Genomic DNA, 13,381 nt, shown 5'->3' on the forward strand with positions numbered 1-13,381 from the left:
CATTCCCTTGGATCCAAATCGAATGGCCAGGAGCCTGAGGCTTGCATTAATTATAGACCTCACGCAACCTTTCATTATCATGGCCAGAAAGCAACTTTAGATGGGCAACGTTGATGATGGGTTGAAAGCTAAGAGTCTGCACAAAGATACTGTATTCCTATAAAAGGCATTGTGTGTTCCTATAAAAAAAAGCATTGGATGACGAAGAAAACAGGTGATCATATTATTTTTTAGATTAAAGGAATCGAGCAATGAGGTTTTTACCTGCAGTATGTATTCTCATATATGACGGTGCTTGTGCAGTATGTGATAAAACTTTGAAATGTTTTCTGATAAGTTGTGGTGGTAGGTGATCAGGATTTTTTGTTTGGTCATTTTCCACCTTAGTTATAGGCCTTCTTACACTCTGAGTTTCAAAAAGGAACTAGTGGGATTTTTTGTGCAAAACTTTCTCTAGTTTGAGTAAACATGACTAAAAGTAGAACAAGAGTCTTTCTTTTCATAAACTTTTGCAAAAAGGCAAAAGTTTATCAAAAGGGGCGTTTCTTTTAGAGCCCCATCCTGTTGAGATTTGCAGGGGTTGTAACCACTCAGCGTTACATGTCACGGAGTATTTACTTGGTGAGCCAAAACTTCTTTTTTCAGAAAAGGCCAAAGGATTGAGCCGCTTGGCTCAATCTCGACCATTGATCCACGCTCAATCGTGACCATAGATCCCTAACAATCAATTACAAAAAAGCAAGCTTTTTATTACACTCTATAGTCTACGCTGTTATATCGTTTCCTCAATTCTACATTTTTGCCTTCTCAGGTTGTTGAAAGCTCCCTGCTTGAAATTATTTCTATAGCAGAGAATGCCAGTGCTTCTACCCACATACAAGGCCAACGACTTCTTCTTGTCAAGCCAAGAGAGGAAAAATTATATTACCTATCGAGTATCCCAATGGGCTTTGCCTATTAACTGATAATTGATGTTGCAGCATTGTGCATTGAATCTTCCACTTTGCTAGCATAAATTGACCACATGGATGGATGGCTTTGCTATTTAGCGTGTTTGAATATGGTGGAGTGAACAGGTAGAACAAGATGTCCTCGCTGCATCGCAAAGTCTCAAGCTAGATAAGGAAGATTATATACAGAAGTATGTATAGAAGTTTTCAGATGCGCATCTCAAAGCCATTCTCTTGATCAAAAGTAGCAACTTTAAGTTAGGATCCTTGAAGATATGAGAGTATAATGGCAAGAGTTGGTTAACTTTGCATCATTAGATGGCTTAGGATTGCAGCAAAGCATTGCTGTTGATCCGAGCCTATCACAAATTTTTGTTTACTATATTTTGTTGGTTTTCCTTGCTTCTAGAGGTTTACAATAAAAGAAAGAGTGAGAACAACCTCTTGGAAAAATTAAAAAAATGATTTGATGGGAATTTTTTCTTGACTAGTTCACCGGAGGTGAAAGGTAGAGGGAGAAGCTAGTGGTAAAGGGAAGGGAAAATATGTAAATGTGAAAAGAAAAGATATGATGTGGTTGTGGAGCCATGCACCCATGATCAAGGGTCATGAGTGGTTCATATCATCATGGCTTTGGAGCCATATGATGATTCAAACAGATGGGACCCAAGTGGAAGACTTGGTAAAGGAAGGAAACAGACACATGATTTTGCTGGATTTTTAAAACATACTTCCACTCTGATCCAAGAAAAGTTGTCTTCATCAAAGTTGTAGCTGATGAGCTGGAGATTTTGACCATATTTTTTTTATAATTTTTGCATCTACGGTCTAGGAGATATGGCCAAAATGGCGGACGCCAATTTTTTCAACTGTGGTGGAGACCACCCCCTCTACCTTTACACACACACCCTTCCTTTTCCACATTGAGACCTTCTCTAAAAATCAGCCATTAGTCTTCTCACCCTCCCCTCCTTCCTCCTCTCTCTCAAGCTCAAAAAACCATCACAAATTCCTCTTCTAATCACCTCTCAAATCATGCTTAATCTTGTTGTAATTCATAAGTTCTCATTCAACCCCTTTCTATTATTACTAGATATGTATTGATTTTATGTAGATTCTTTACATTTTAAAATAAGGAAGCTCTTGGACTCAAGCTATGGAGGAAGGAGTGAAGACAACACAAGTGATGATGGAGCCAATTAGTTGCAAATTGGTCAACAAATCACTTGGAAGGAGCTTCTTCATTGGTTGAATGTCCCTAATCAAGCTTCATTTGTACAAATTACACTTGGATCTTAACCTCACTCATAATCACTCTCTTTCCTATATAAAGAGGCCTTCCCCTTTGTAATTTCAAGTCTCCCTCAGCCCCATTGAGTCTTTGTATCACTCACCATGAGCCCATAAAGCTCATTCATTCACTCTATTCTTGCACATTCTAGAGTGCAAATTGTTTTATGCTAGTAACCTCCCCTCCTCTTACTTATGTTAATTAAGAGAAATCTTTTATGTGTGTGTGAGAGTGCTTGATGTGATTTTGGCTAATCCTTGAGTTGTTGTTTAGTAATCTACATGCTATTTGTGTTGGGAGTGTTTGAAGTTATACATTCCTTGTACACACACTAAGGTTAATGCTTCATTCATAGTGATACCTCTCTCTCTCTCTCTCTCTCTCTCTCTCTCTCTCTCTCTCTCTCTCTCTCTCTCTCTCTCTCTCTCTCTCTCTCTCTCTCTCTCTGTGTGTGTGTGTGTGTGTGTGTGTGTAGCGGTCCTAGTCCACGCTTCCAAGACTAGGTGGTGCCCTCATCTCATTTCCCTTGTGGAGCAATGGAGTTTGTTTTGGTGTAGAGGCCGCGATTCCAAATTTCCTTCGTCATAAATTGGTGCCCCCACTGAAGAGTTCTCAAGCAGCGCTCTGTCAATCCTATGAAGGAAGATCCATCAAATTCTCCGAGACTTCCACTATGGTCTCCCCAAGAAGCTCGAGAAAAGAAGCGTCTTTATCGACAAACGGCATGTATGCGGGTAAAGAGAGTTAACTACATACACCCTTCTTTGCTTCAAGGAAAATCTTGTAGTCATCAAGTCCCTAGGTCAAAGCATTGTGTTGAGTGCTTTGTGGCTAGTGTGAAGACACTTCCTTTGAAGCCTCGACTTCAGGTGGTGAAAGCACTCTCAAACTCGGGTATTAACAAGTTTTTGGAGGGGGAGCTACACATCAATGGGGTGCGGTATTGGCAAGAGGCTACACATGGTGATGCACTCCAACTACTACTAGCAAGAAGGCTCAAGGTGGTTGAGAGGGTAGCCATTGAACCCTATGAACTCTACAAAGCTGAAGATGGTCACACCAAAGCTAGGCTAATCACTGGTGAGCAAATTCTTCGCATCTCTCAAATGGTGGGATCCAAGAGAGCTCAACTTCAATGAAGTGCTTCATGGAAGTTTGTATTTAATGCACCAATGAATAATCCCATTTTCTACAACTTTCAATCAGTTCAGAATATAAGGGTGAATGTGCGCATTGATAGAAAGATTTTTTTCCAACAAAGATTGGTCTTCTATTTTGGAGCTGAGAGGTTGAGAGAGATATTGTTGTCCCCTGACCCTATAATACTTCCTATTTTGGAGTATAATGTATCTTTTGATGTTCACATCTTCATCTTGCTTTAAGCATACTCCATGAATCATAGGGATTTATATGGACCTTTCCAACCTCTTGCTAGACAAACTGTGCATATAATAGCTAGCACAAAGCTTAGGTTCCAAAACATCATAAGGAACTTACTAGGCCCTCGTCGTCTAGCTGAGATTAATGCATCTATCAATCCATTTATTCCACCCTTAATAAGATATGATTTGGGCCTAGACGTTTTCATCTTTCTGCTGTATTGAGAGGAAGGCAACCCATTTTATGATGGCTTTCCCTAATTTTTTTGGGTGTAGTGGGGAAAATGCTGGGGATTTTTTGGATAACTTGGAGATGGCTTTTGTTGTCTCTGGGAGGGATGACGAAGCATTGAAATTGAGAGCTTTTCCTTTGGTGCTCAAAGAAGAAGCTAGGGTATGGTTCCAGGCTCTAGATCCAACCCAAATAGCTGATTGGGAGGAATTGAAGGCGGCTTTCCTACGAAGATTTCAACGAGCCAATTCGGCAGAAGAACTATGGCAACGGCTTATGGCCCTTCATCAAGTTGACCCTCATGGTTATGCAACCTATGAGGAATGTTTTCTGAAACTTTGGGGGCAATGGTCAGACTCACTAAACCCTGGTGAGCGAGCTCCCAATTGCCTCCAAAAGGATCGATTTATCTCAGGTTTGTACCCCTTGCTAAGGGAGAAGCTAAAGAGAAAATTTCCAAATACTTTTGAAGATGCCTTAAGAATTGCTAGGGAAAAGAATAGAAAGATTCTCTATCAAGCCCAAGCTGGCCAGCTAGCTTTGGGAGGAAATATCACAACTATGGAAGCTTCTCACATACCTCCAAATGTGCCTAATGTTGTTGACCTCAATAGAGGTCAACAAGAAGATATGTTCCAACAAATAAACAATCTCACAAACCAACTAGAGGGGTTGAGAGTAAATCTTGTGCAGGGTGCAAGAAGGCCTATTGAGGGGAATGGTGGGAATCGGCCACCAATGCGACGTCAAGCAAGGGAAATGTTGTGTTACAATTGTGGGGGAAATGGCCACGGCATGTATAATTGCCCTCATCCCAGAAGATATGACTACCCTGTCAGAGGTCCTCGACAACAAGTAAGTCCTCCCCATGCTAGAGCTCAAGCATAAGAGCAACCGCAACCTCAAATTTTGCAGCCACCTCGTGCTCAAGCTCAAGCCCCTGCTACTCAACCAAATGTGAGCATCATAAGGATGGAGGAGGTCCTCAAGGGCAGAAGCAACCAGGAAGAAATAGCTAAAGGGAAGATGAAGATAGATGAAGTGGCTACAATGCCTATCAAGCGTGTGTGTGTCCAAGATGAAGTAAGTAAAGAAACAAGCAAGGATGCAAGCAATGAAACAAGTACATCTCGGGCAACTAAAGATAAAGCCAAGAAGAGAAAGACCCGTACTAGGTCTCAAATTGACATCTCTGATTTCCCTATGGGATCTCGGACACAACCTTATGACTTGATATCTGATGTGAGTTCTCAAGGACCAAAGATTACTTGGCCACAACTACTTCATATCTTCCCAAAGCTGCGACGACAATGGTCAAAAATGGTGAGCACGAGGGCAAAGCGAAGTAAGCTAGTAAGTGTAATCAAAGCATATGGTCTCAAGGATATAGTGCCTTTGGTGGAGGCTCAAATCAAGGGACAACGGATTCCAAAAACTTACATTGACAGTGGAGCAGAGGTTTGTGTCATGACAGAAAAGCTAATGCATCAATTGGGTTTAGAGGCAATGGAATCATCAAACTTTAGGGCAAAAATGGCCAATAATGTCTCTGTCACTTGTGTGGGTGTAGTGAAAGCTTTGAGAGTTTCTGTTTTTGGAATCACTACAGAGGTTGATGCTTATGTGATGCCAGTAAAGGGAGAAGGATACCCCCTTATTTTAGGACGACCTTGGCTCATGGGTATAGGAGCTAGGCAAGATTGGGCAACAGGAGACTTGGAGTTGAGGCCTCGCGTGGGTGGCCATAGTCGGAAGGTGGTTTATAATTTGAAGAATGGGCGACAAGAGAACCTTGAACTAGAGACGTCAGCTGATGAGTGGAGCTCAAGTGGATGCTCCTCATCCATGGACGAGGAAGAGAGTTCAAGTGAAAAGAGTGATAGCACTCTCGAAGTCATGGGCGTCACCATAAAGGAAACTACCTCATCAGAAGACAACCCAATGATCCAAATGGAGAATGTGTGGGATGCCAACCTAGACAAGATGTTATCCAAGGATATAAAGGAAGAAGAAAAGGAGGGTTATGTAAATGTTCTCAAGAAGCATGCATCATTGTTTATTTCTGATTACACTCACATTACAGGTGTCACTGCAGTGAAGCATCATATCCATCTAAAAGAAGGGAGCAAGCCAGTAGTACAAAAACTAAGAAGATTAGGAGTTGTGCAACAAAATGCACTGTTGTCCGAGGTGAAGAGACTCTTAGAAGCAGGATTCATATACCTAGTAGAAGATTCAGAATGGGTCTCCCCAGTAGTGGTGAGGCCAAAGAAGAATGGTAAATGGCGAGTGTGAGTGGATTACAAGCCACTAAATGCTGCAACAAAGAGGGACCACTTCCCTCTCCCATTTCAAGATGAGATTCTAAATGAAGTAGCAGGCCATGAGCGATACACAGTGTGTGATGGCTACTCCGGCTACTTTCAAATACGCATTGTAGAGGAGGACCAGAAAAAGACTACTTTCATCACACCATGGGGCTGTTTTGCATTTCGAGTCATGCCTTTTGGTCTCACCAACGCTCCAGCCACCTTTCAACGATTCATGAACATGGTCTTCCAACCTTACTTTGGTAATTCCATAAGGGTTTTCATAGATGACTTTTGTATTTACAGCTCTAAAGTATGCATCTCGGCAAGATTGATGAAGGATTTACTCGTTTAGCTAAGCTGGGTGGACAAGTGTCCATTGATGGAATCGAGGTAGATCCTGAAAAGATAGAAACATTGCTAAATCTACCTTCCCCAACTTCCATCAAACAATTAATCTCTTTCTTGCAAAAGCTAAGATATTTGAGTAGATTCATACACTTACTCTCCCAAGTGATATTTCCTCTACAACAGCTGACTCGTCAAGAGACGCTTGTTTGGAGTGAAGAAAGTGATGGGCATTTTAGAGAGATAAAAAAAATGTTAGGGTCACTCCCTGTAATCCTCCAACCTTGTTGGGAAGAAACATTCTTTGTAAACCCTAGTGTGGGAGAAGAGGCCATTGGTGCTGCCCTCCTACAAAAAGATCCAAAAACATCCTTTATGAGGCCTGTGTATTTTGCTAGCCGCCTCATGGAAAACACAGAGAAGGCCTACACCCTGATGGAACAGCTAGTGTTAGCTCTCATGTTTGCGGTAACCAAATTTCGGCCATACTTGCTGCCGAAGAGTTTTGTAATTATCACTGTGGAGGATATGTTTCCCTATGCACTACAACATATGGAAATCTGTGACAAAATAGCAAAGTGGGTGGTGCGACTTCAAGAGTTTGATTATACAATACAGGTTGAAAGAACAACTCGAGCATGCTTAGCCGACATTTTAACAAACAAGTGCTATGAAAAAGTTTTCATTTGAAGAGAAAGGAACTTCCACCACCTCTAGCTCTAGAGGCTTTGGTCAATGCTTATAGCCTCTACTTTGATGGAGCATACAAGAGAACCAAGGATAAGGCAGCTGCAGGCATCGTGGTCTTATCTCCATTGGGAGAGAGGATCCATGGTGAAGGGATCACTCTAGAAGATGTCCACTCCAACAATGAAGCAGAATATCAAGCTCTAATTCATGGCCTTTGTTGGTGCCTCGATAATTCAATTAAGAGATTAAATGCTTTTGGTGACTCCATGCTTTTGGTAAGGCAAATGCAAGGTACATGGGCTTGCAAAAATGCCAGTCTCTCTACTAAAATGAGAGAAGCCAAAGCTCTTATGAGGAGATTTAGGGAGGCACAAGTACATCATGTGCCAAGAGACCAGAACAAGGATGCAGACCACCTAGCATCATCGAAGTTAAATGAGTCAATAGTGGGAGCAGTGGCCATCAAACTTCCACTTCAGCAAGGCAAGGAGGACTTAGAAGATATTATGCACATTCTGGAGCAAGGAGAGGCTCCTAAACACTTGAATGCAGGGGAAAGGCGATGGTTAGCTAGGAAGGTTACCAGGTATCGCATAGTAAATGATAACTAGTATTGTCTTGGTAAGGATGGTGTGCTTAGGAGAGTGCCTTTAAAGAGTGAAATTGAAGAGACTTTAAAATCTTGTCACGATGATATGTGCGGAGGACACTTTGCACACGACATCACTAGTAGAAAGGTTCTACAAGTTGGGTTTACTTGGCCAAGTCTTCATCGTGATGTCAAATACTGGTGTCAAACATGTGATGAATGTCAGAAAGCAGGACCACGACGGCTCATAGTTGAACCTCAGAACCCAATAAAGGTATATGGGCCCTTTGAGAAGTGGGGAATTGATGCCATAGGGCCTCTACACACTCAGTCACGTAAAGAGTACATCATCATGGGAGTAGACTACATGACTAGATGGGCTGAGGCTATGCCGACCAATAGAATTACTACTAAGGATGTGAGTCTGTGCGCTCCTTGCCGCACTGTCGAAGCAAGGGACTTGCCAATACACCGTATGCGAGCCACAAACGGCTCCAAGCACACAACAAGCCTAAACTAGCAAGCTCAAGAAAACAAAGGGTGTGTCACTCACCGCTCTACGCTCGCCTTCGTGGTGGATTCCTCGCCGCGATGAAGAAGAAGCTACAGTCGTGCCGCGCTCAACCGCTTCGCCGCCGTCGTGCCTTCGCAATGCTCGATCGCACACACACTCTCCCTCTCTCTCTCTCTCACACACACACAAACAAGGAGGTGAAGAAGAAGAAGATGGAGATGGAGCAAGAGCACTCTTCAATTGCACAAATGAGAGAATGAGTAAAAATTAGGTTTAGTTGGCTTTTATAGGAGCTCACCCCATTCACACTTGGGCGCCCATGCTTAACCAACTAATCCCTTGAATGTCCAAGTTAAAGTGCGCCTCTCATCGGCGATCACTCTACCTTTCCCTATTGGACCGACAAGCCCGGTACCTGACTCTACCAAATACATAATACGCGTCCATCGTAGGTGATGGGTGTCCGTGTGCCGTGAGGGTTAACATGCCCCCCTTCCTGATGTAGATTCCGTCCTCGGAAGCTATTGAGTTGAAGCTGGTTCGTCGAGGTGGAAGAGCATTTGAGATGAATGTCCTTAGCCTTCTTCAGTCACTGCAAAATCAAACAACATTGGCACAGTAATTGCATTCTCTTAAAAAGCATATGCAGTTTTAGGTAGAAAAATTGATTGGTAAAAGAATTTCAAACAATTTGGTAGCAATGAACATTAAATTGCAATGTAATCAAATGCATAAACAGATGTAAAGGTAGAAAATTAAACAAGTCTGGGGTCGCTAATTTGACGGTCGAAAAGCACTAGAGATCGAATATTAATACCATGGGTAAGCTTCTTAATTTTCTGTGGTCAATTAAGTTGTTTAATCGCGAGAGCCAAGTATTCATGTTCAAGGGCTGACTAGAGGCTATATCTAGAAAACCTTGTAGTTAAGCTACCATAAAAGGAATTTCTCATGAAATCATCGCCTGACTGATTACTTTTTCTTTGACCCCCCAAGGTCTTTTCACAGTGATTCAATTATGATGTGTGTGCTTATTTTGTATGCCTTGGGTTTTTTGCTTTTCAAGGAAAAGCGCCCACACTGGGAACCTCTAGGGCTCTAGTACCATAGGCAATACATGTGAGTGAAGTACCAAATCAAGCTGAGATTTCTCTTCCAGCTTAAAATTTTACATTGTGGCACTTTGATTTTTTGCTTGTTCATTTTCAGCATTTAAATTTTGTAACTTTGGGGGGTCATATAACACTGTTACCCTCCCCGGGCTCATCACATTAGTAAACTCCCTTTATAATACTTAAGCTAAAGGTCGATAGGGTTAAGCCCACTAGAAAGCCCTAGTACATTTCATACAATGCTGCCTAAATCAGATTAAGAACCTAAGTAACCATTGCTTATTAGGAAGGCATTCCCCATGGTATTAAGAGAAGATTTCTAATACCTAGCTTGGTCAAACTAGCTTAGTCGGACTGCTTGATTTTTACACCTAAACAAGTGATTATGACAAAAGATTGCATTGAATTAAATGTTTGGATACTAAGCCAATGCGCTGAATAGTATGCTACCAATCACAATCAAAGCAGACAAACATGGATGCAAAAAGATAAAGGCAATGCTAATGGACAAGAAACACCTGTTTGTGTTGATGGTCGCGCTTGATTTGAAGGTTCCATGAAGATCCAAATCCTATCAATAGCAACACGCTCCTGTACACACTAGGAAACAAAAGGAATACCTCCAGGAGGCACATCAGTGGGAAAAGAGATCTTTGCTAATCACTCAACTCTAAAACAGAAACACTCCTATCGTACTAATCTTACTTACCCTCCATCACTCAAGTGATGAGGATCAAAGGTGTTTTATGGCATAGGTTTCTGTTTCACTGTACCAGATGTGACATGTGTAGGTCTGAGTCAATGTTTTGAATTTAATGTGCATACTCGTTTGCTAATTGCTCTTGCTCTTTACTATTTTTGTTTTTTTGCGAGTATAAGGCTATATATATACATTCCCTAAGATCGGAGATTGAGAGGTCAGGGAAAAAGGTTGAGAGGGAAACAAATGAATGATGACTGTCAGCAAACACTCCCCCCTTCCTTGGGTAGATCATACTGTTTGAAATGAGCTTGTCACCCTTTGAAACCAATTGTTCCAGTTGGTAATAGGTGAGGATTTTTGCCAGTAGTTTTCTATTACCCTAGATGCCTTGTCAAGCTGCAAGGGTGGTAAGGTACTCTCCCAGGATCGAACTTGAAGTGGTTCATTAGGTGATTCTTGAACACTGGGAGGTGTGGATTCTTTTGTAGCTTCATAGAGGTCCACTACTATAGATGGAGGCTGTGTAGAAGCTTTTACCTCTATGGATGTATTACATGAGGAGCTAGAATCTTCATGGGACTCCCCCCTTCCTGAGCTAGGTGGAACAAATCGTTCTTTCTTTGGTACCCAAACTAGCTCGGGAGCGGGTATGTAACATTCTGTGATTTTTTTCTTTCCACGATCATTGATTCGTTTTGGAGCTACGGCATTGGGTTTACTTGGGTCAGGTGATAGGTAAGAGCACAATCTACGTTTTGGCACCCAGATTTGATCATTTCCTTGATAGTATCCTTGGGCTTCCAATAGTCGTTTAGGAATCCAACGCAACATTTTCTTACTTTTCTTGGAGCGAGTGGTACGTTTCTTACAAGGCCTCTGTTTTTTAGCACTAGCTATGGTCACTAAAGAAGCTTTAGGGACCCACTTGTATGTTTTCTTCGTTACCTTAGGATGAGTCTTGTTGGAAGCGATATGCATTGCTTGTAGCATATTTAAGGGTATACGCATTTCATCCCCCTCAGGTGTTACCCAGGTCGTCCCTCTATTTCCCCAAGTGTCTATGGTTGATGCTAGGTGGACCCAGTCTACATTGTCTGATTCCCTCATACCCGGTAACACATCCATGTAAGGAGAATCTTGGCCAATGTCTGTATCCTTCTTACAAGTGTAACAATATTGTAGTGGGGCCGAGTGAACTGTGGTGTCAGAGCGATGATCAATAATGGTTTTACTCCCTAAGGGGTGTACCTTACCAGTCACCAAATCCACTCTAAGGACAGAGTCTTGGAATTGCAAATAGACATGATTTTTAGACCAATCGTGAACCATTTGTGCTTCCCTCATGAATGGTCGTCCTAAAATCATTTCATATGACATAAGGTGTTTAGAGAAATCCATTACAATGAACGTATGTCGTACCTTGTGTCCTAGAACTTTGATCTTAAGATCCTTGAGCATCCCCATAGGTTTGGCTATGGTACCATTTGCCATCTTTACCACAATGTTAGTAACACTGAGGCGGGGTTTTCCCATGGATTCCCAACAATCTTTTGTAACGATGCTAACTCCCGCACCACCATCAAGAATTCCCTTTATAGTTAATCCCTTGGTAGTGATGGGTAGGGTCGCATTAGACTCGTCGCCTTCAAAATACTGCCCTAATTCGTTAATGGGTACCTCGATCACAGACTCGTGTCCATCTAAGTCAAGTGATTGCACATGATTTTCCTCATCAATCATAATCGAGTCAGGCCTATTTGGTTGCGCAAACTGCGGTAATCCCGTTCGTAGCTCTCCGTTAAGGAATGCTCGAAGTGCAAGGAATAACTCAGGATCTCCATACAGCTTTGCTATGATCGTGGTTCGGACCTCAGAAGACATGAAGTCCACTAGTTTGGCAACATTCATTGGCGTTTTGCAGGGTGTAGGTCCTTGACTAGGAACTGGTGAGGATGGAATCTCATATTCCTCAATGGGATCAGGTATTCCTTCGTTAAACATCCTTTCCAACAAGAAGGGTGTATGCTCACTTTCTGATGTCCCGTCCTCACTCCCTTCTTGGATGATACTAGATATGGCTAACGGTCTATGGTTCATGTGGGGTGGATGAACTTGCGTGGGAAACACTGTGTCATGAATTTTTACATGCATGGGTTCTGGTTCTAGTTTCCTTTGAGTCTCCTCCACTAAACCTCTTAGATGTTTCACCTGCTTAATCTCGTCTACAGGGTTTGGGTACGTCCCGATCTTCTTTTTACGATTCTTCCCTTTTTGCCCCTGCGGTTTATCTTGGGGGTCTTGGATTGGATTTGGAAACACTTGTGGTGTTTTCAGAGGCTCTTTATGGTTTTCTCTTATTCGGTTTTCATTTGGTTCCATGTTACGGTTTTCTTTGTCGGTCTTTCCCTTTGTGGTATTGGTTCTAGTCTCCATTGTCTCGACTGAATCTGAATCATCTTCGAGGTCATTCATATACACGGGGTCATCTCCTGTTCCTATGTTTGTTTTGGAACTTGGCTTTGAATTTTCCGTATTCTGCGACTTCTTCCTTCGTGTCTTCTTTTTCTTTGCTTGGATAACTGACGCGGTATCTCTCTCTTCGAGGATATGTCCTGGCCCTTGAAGCATGGACCGTGTAATCGCATAAGCAGGTGCGACGGGTGGTATTGGCGATGTCACACTAGCAATTTCGACCAAATTCAGGGGTGTGATTTTAGGCGCATTTGGGTTATAGGGGCATTGGGCAATCAAGTGATCTATGCCACAACGATTACATGTGAGTATTGGCATTGCAGACGTGCTCCCTTGATTCACTTGCATCTGTGCAGCATTCTTTTGCAGCCTAATAGGGCACTCCGCTACTCGATGTGGTCCACCACACTCGTAGCATTGAAGAGGTGGCCTCCTAGCCTGGGTGTTGATATTTTGACCTCTGGATGCGAGAGCAGCAGCTTGATAAACCGGCTTGACTTGTCCCCAACAATCTTCCATGTAGTATATAGGACACTCTTCCAATGTATCAAGTCCGTAGGCAATACTAGTGTCTATTTCCTCCTCACAACCATCTGCATAAGCATTTGATGGCTCGCAACCCACTTGGTTCATAGGGGCGACTCTTGGATGCGGGGGCTGCGGTCCTAGCACAGGAGGTGGTAATGGTGTAGCTTGTACAACATTTTGAGATCTAGGGACCATGTGTTGCGGTAGTTGCTCAACAGGTGGAGTAGGCATCAATACAGGAGCTCGAGGCGCATCCGTCCAGGC

This window comes from Adiantum capillus-veneris, chromosome 21 (genome assembly GCF_014529385.1).
Source record: "Adiantum capillus-veneris isolate H3 chromosome 21, ASM1452938v2, whole genome shotgun sequence".
Classification (NCBI taxonomy): domain Eukaryota; kingdom Viridiplantae; phylum Streptophyta; class Polypodiopsida; order Polypodiales; family Pteridaceae; genus Adiantum; species Adiantum capillus-veneris.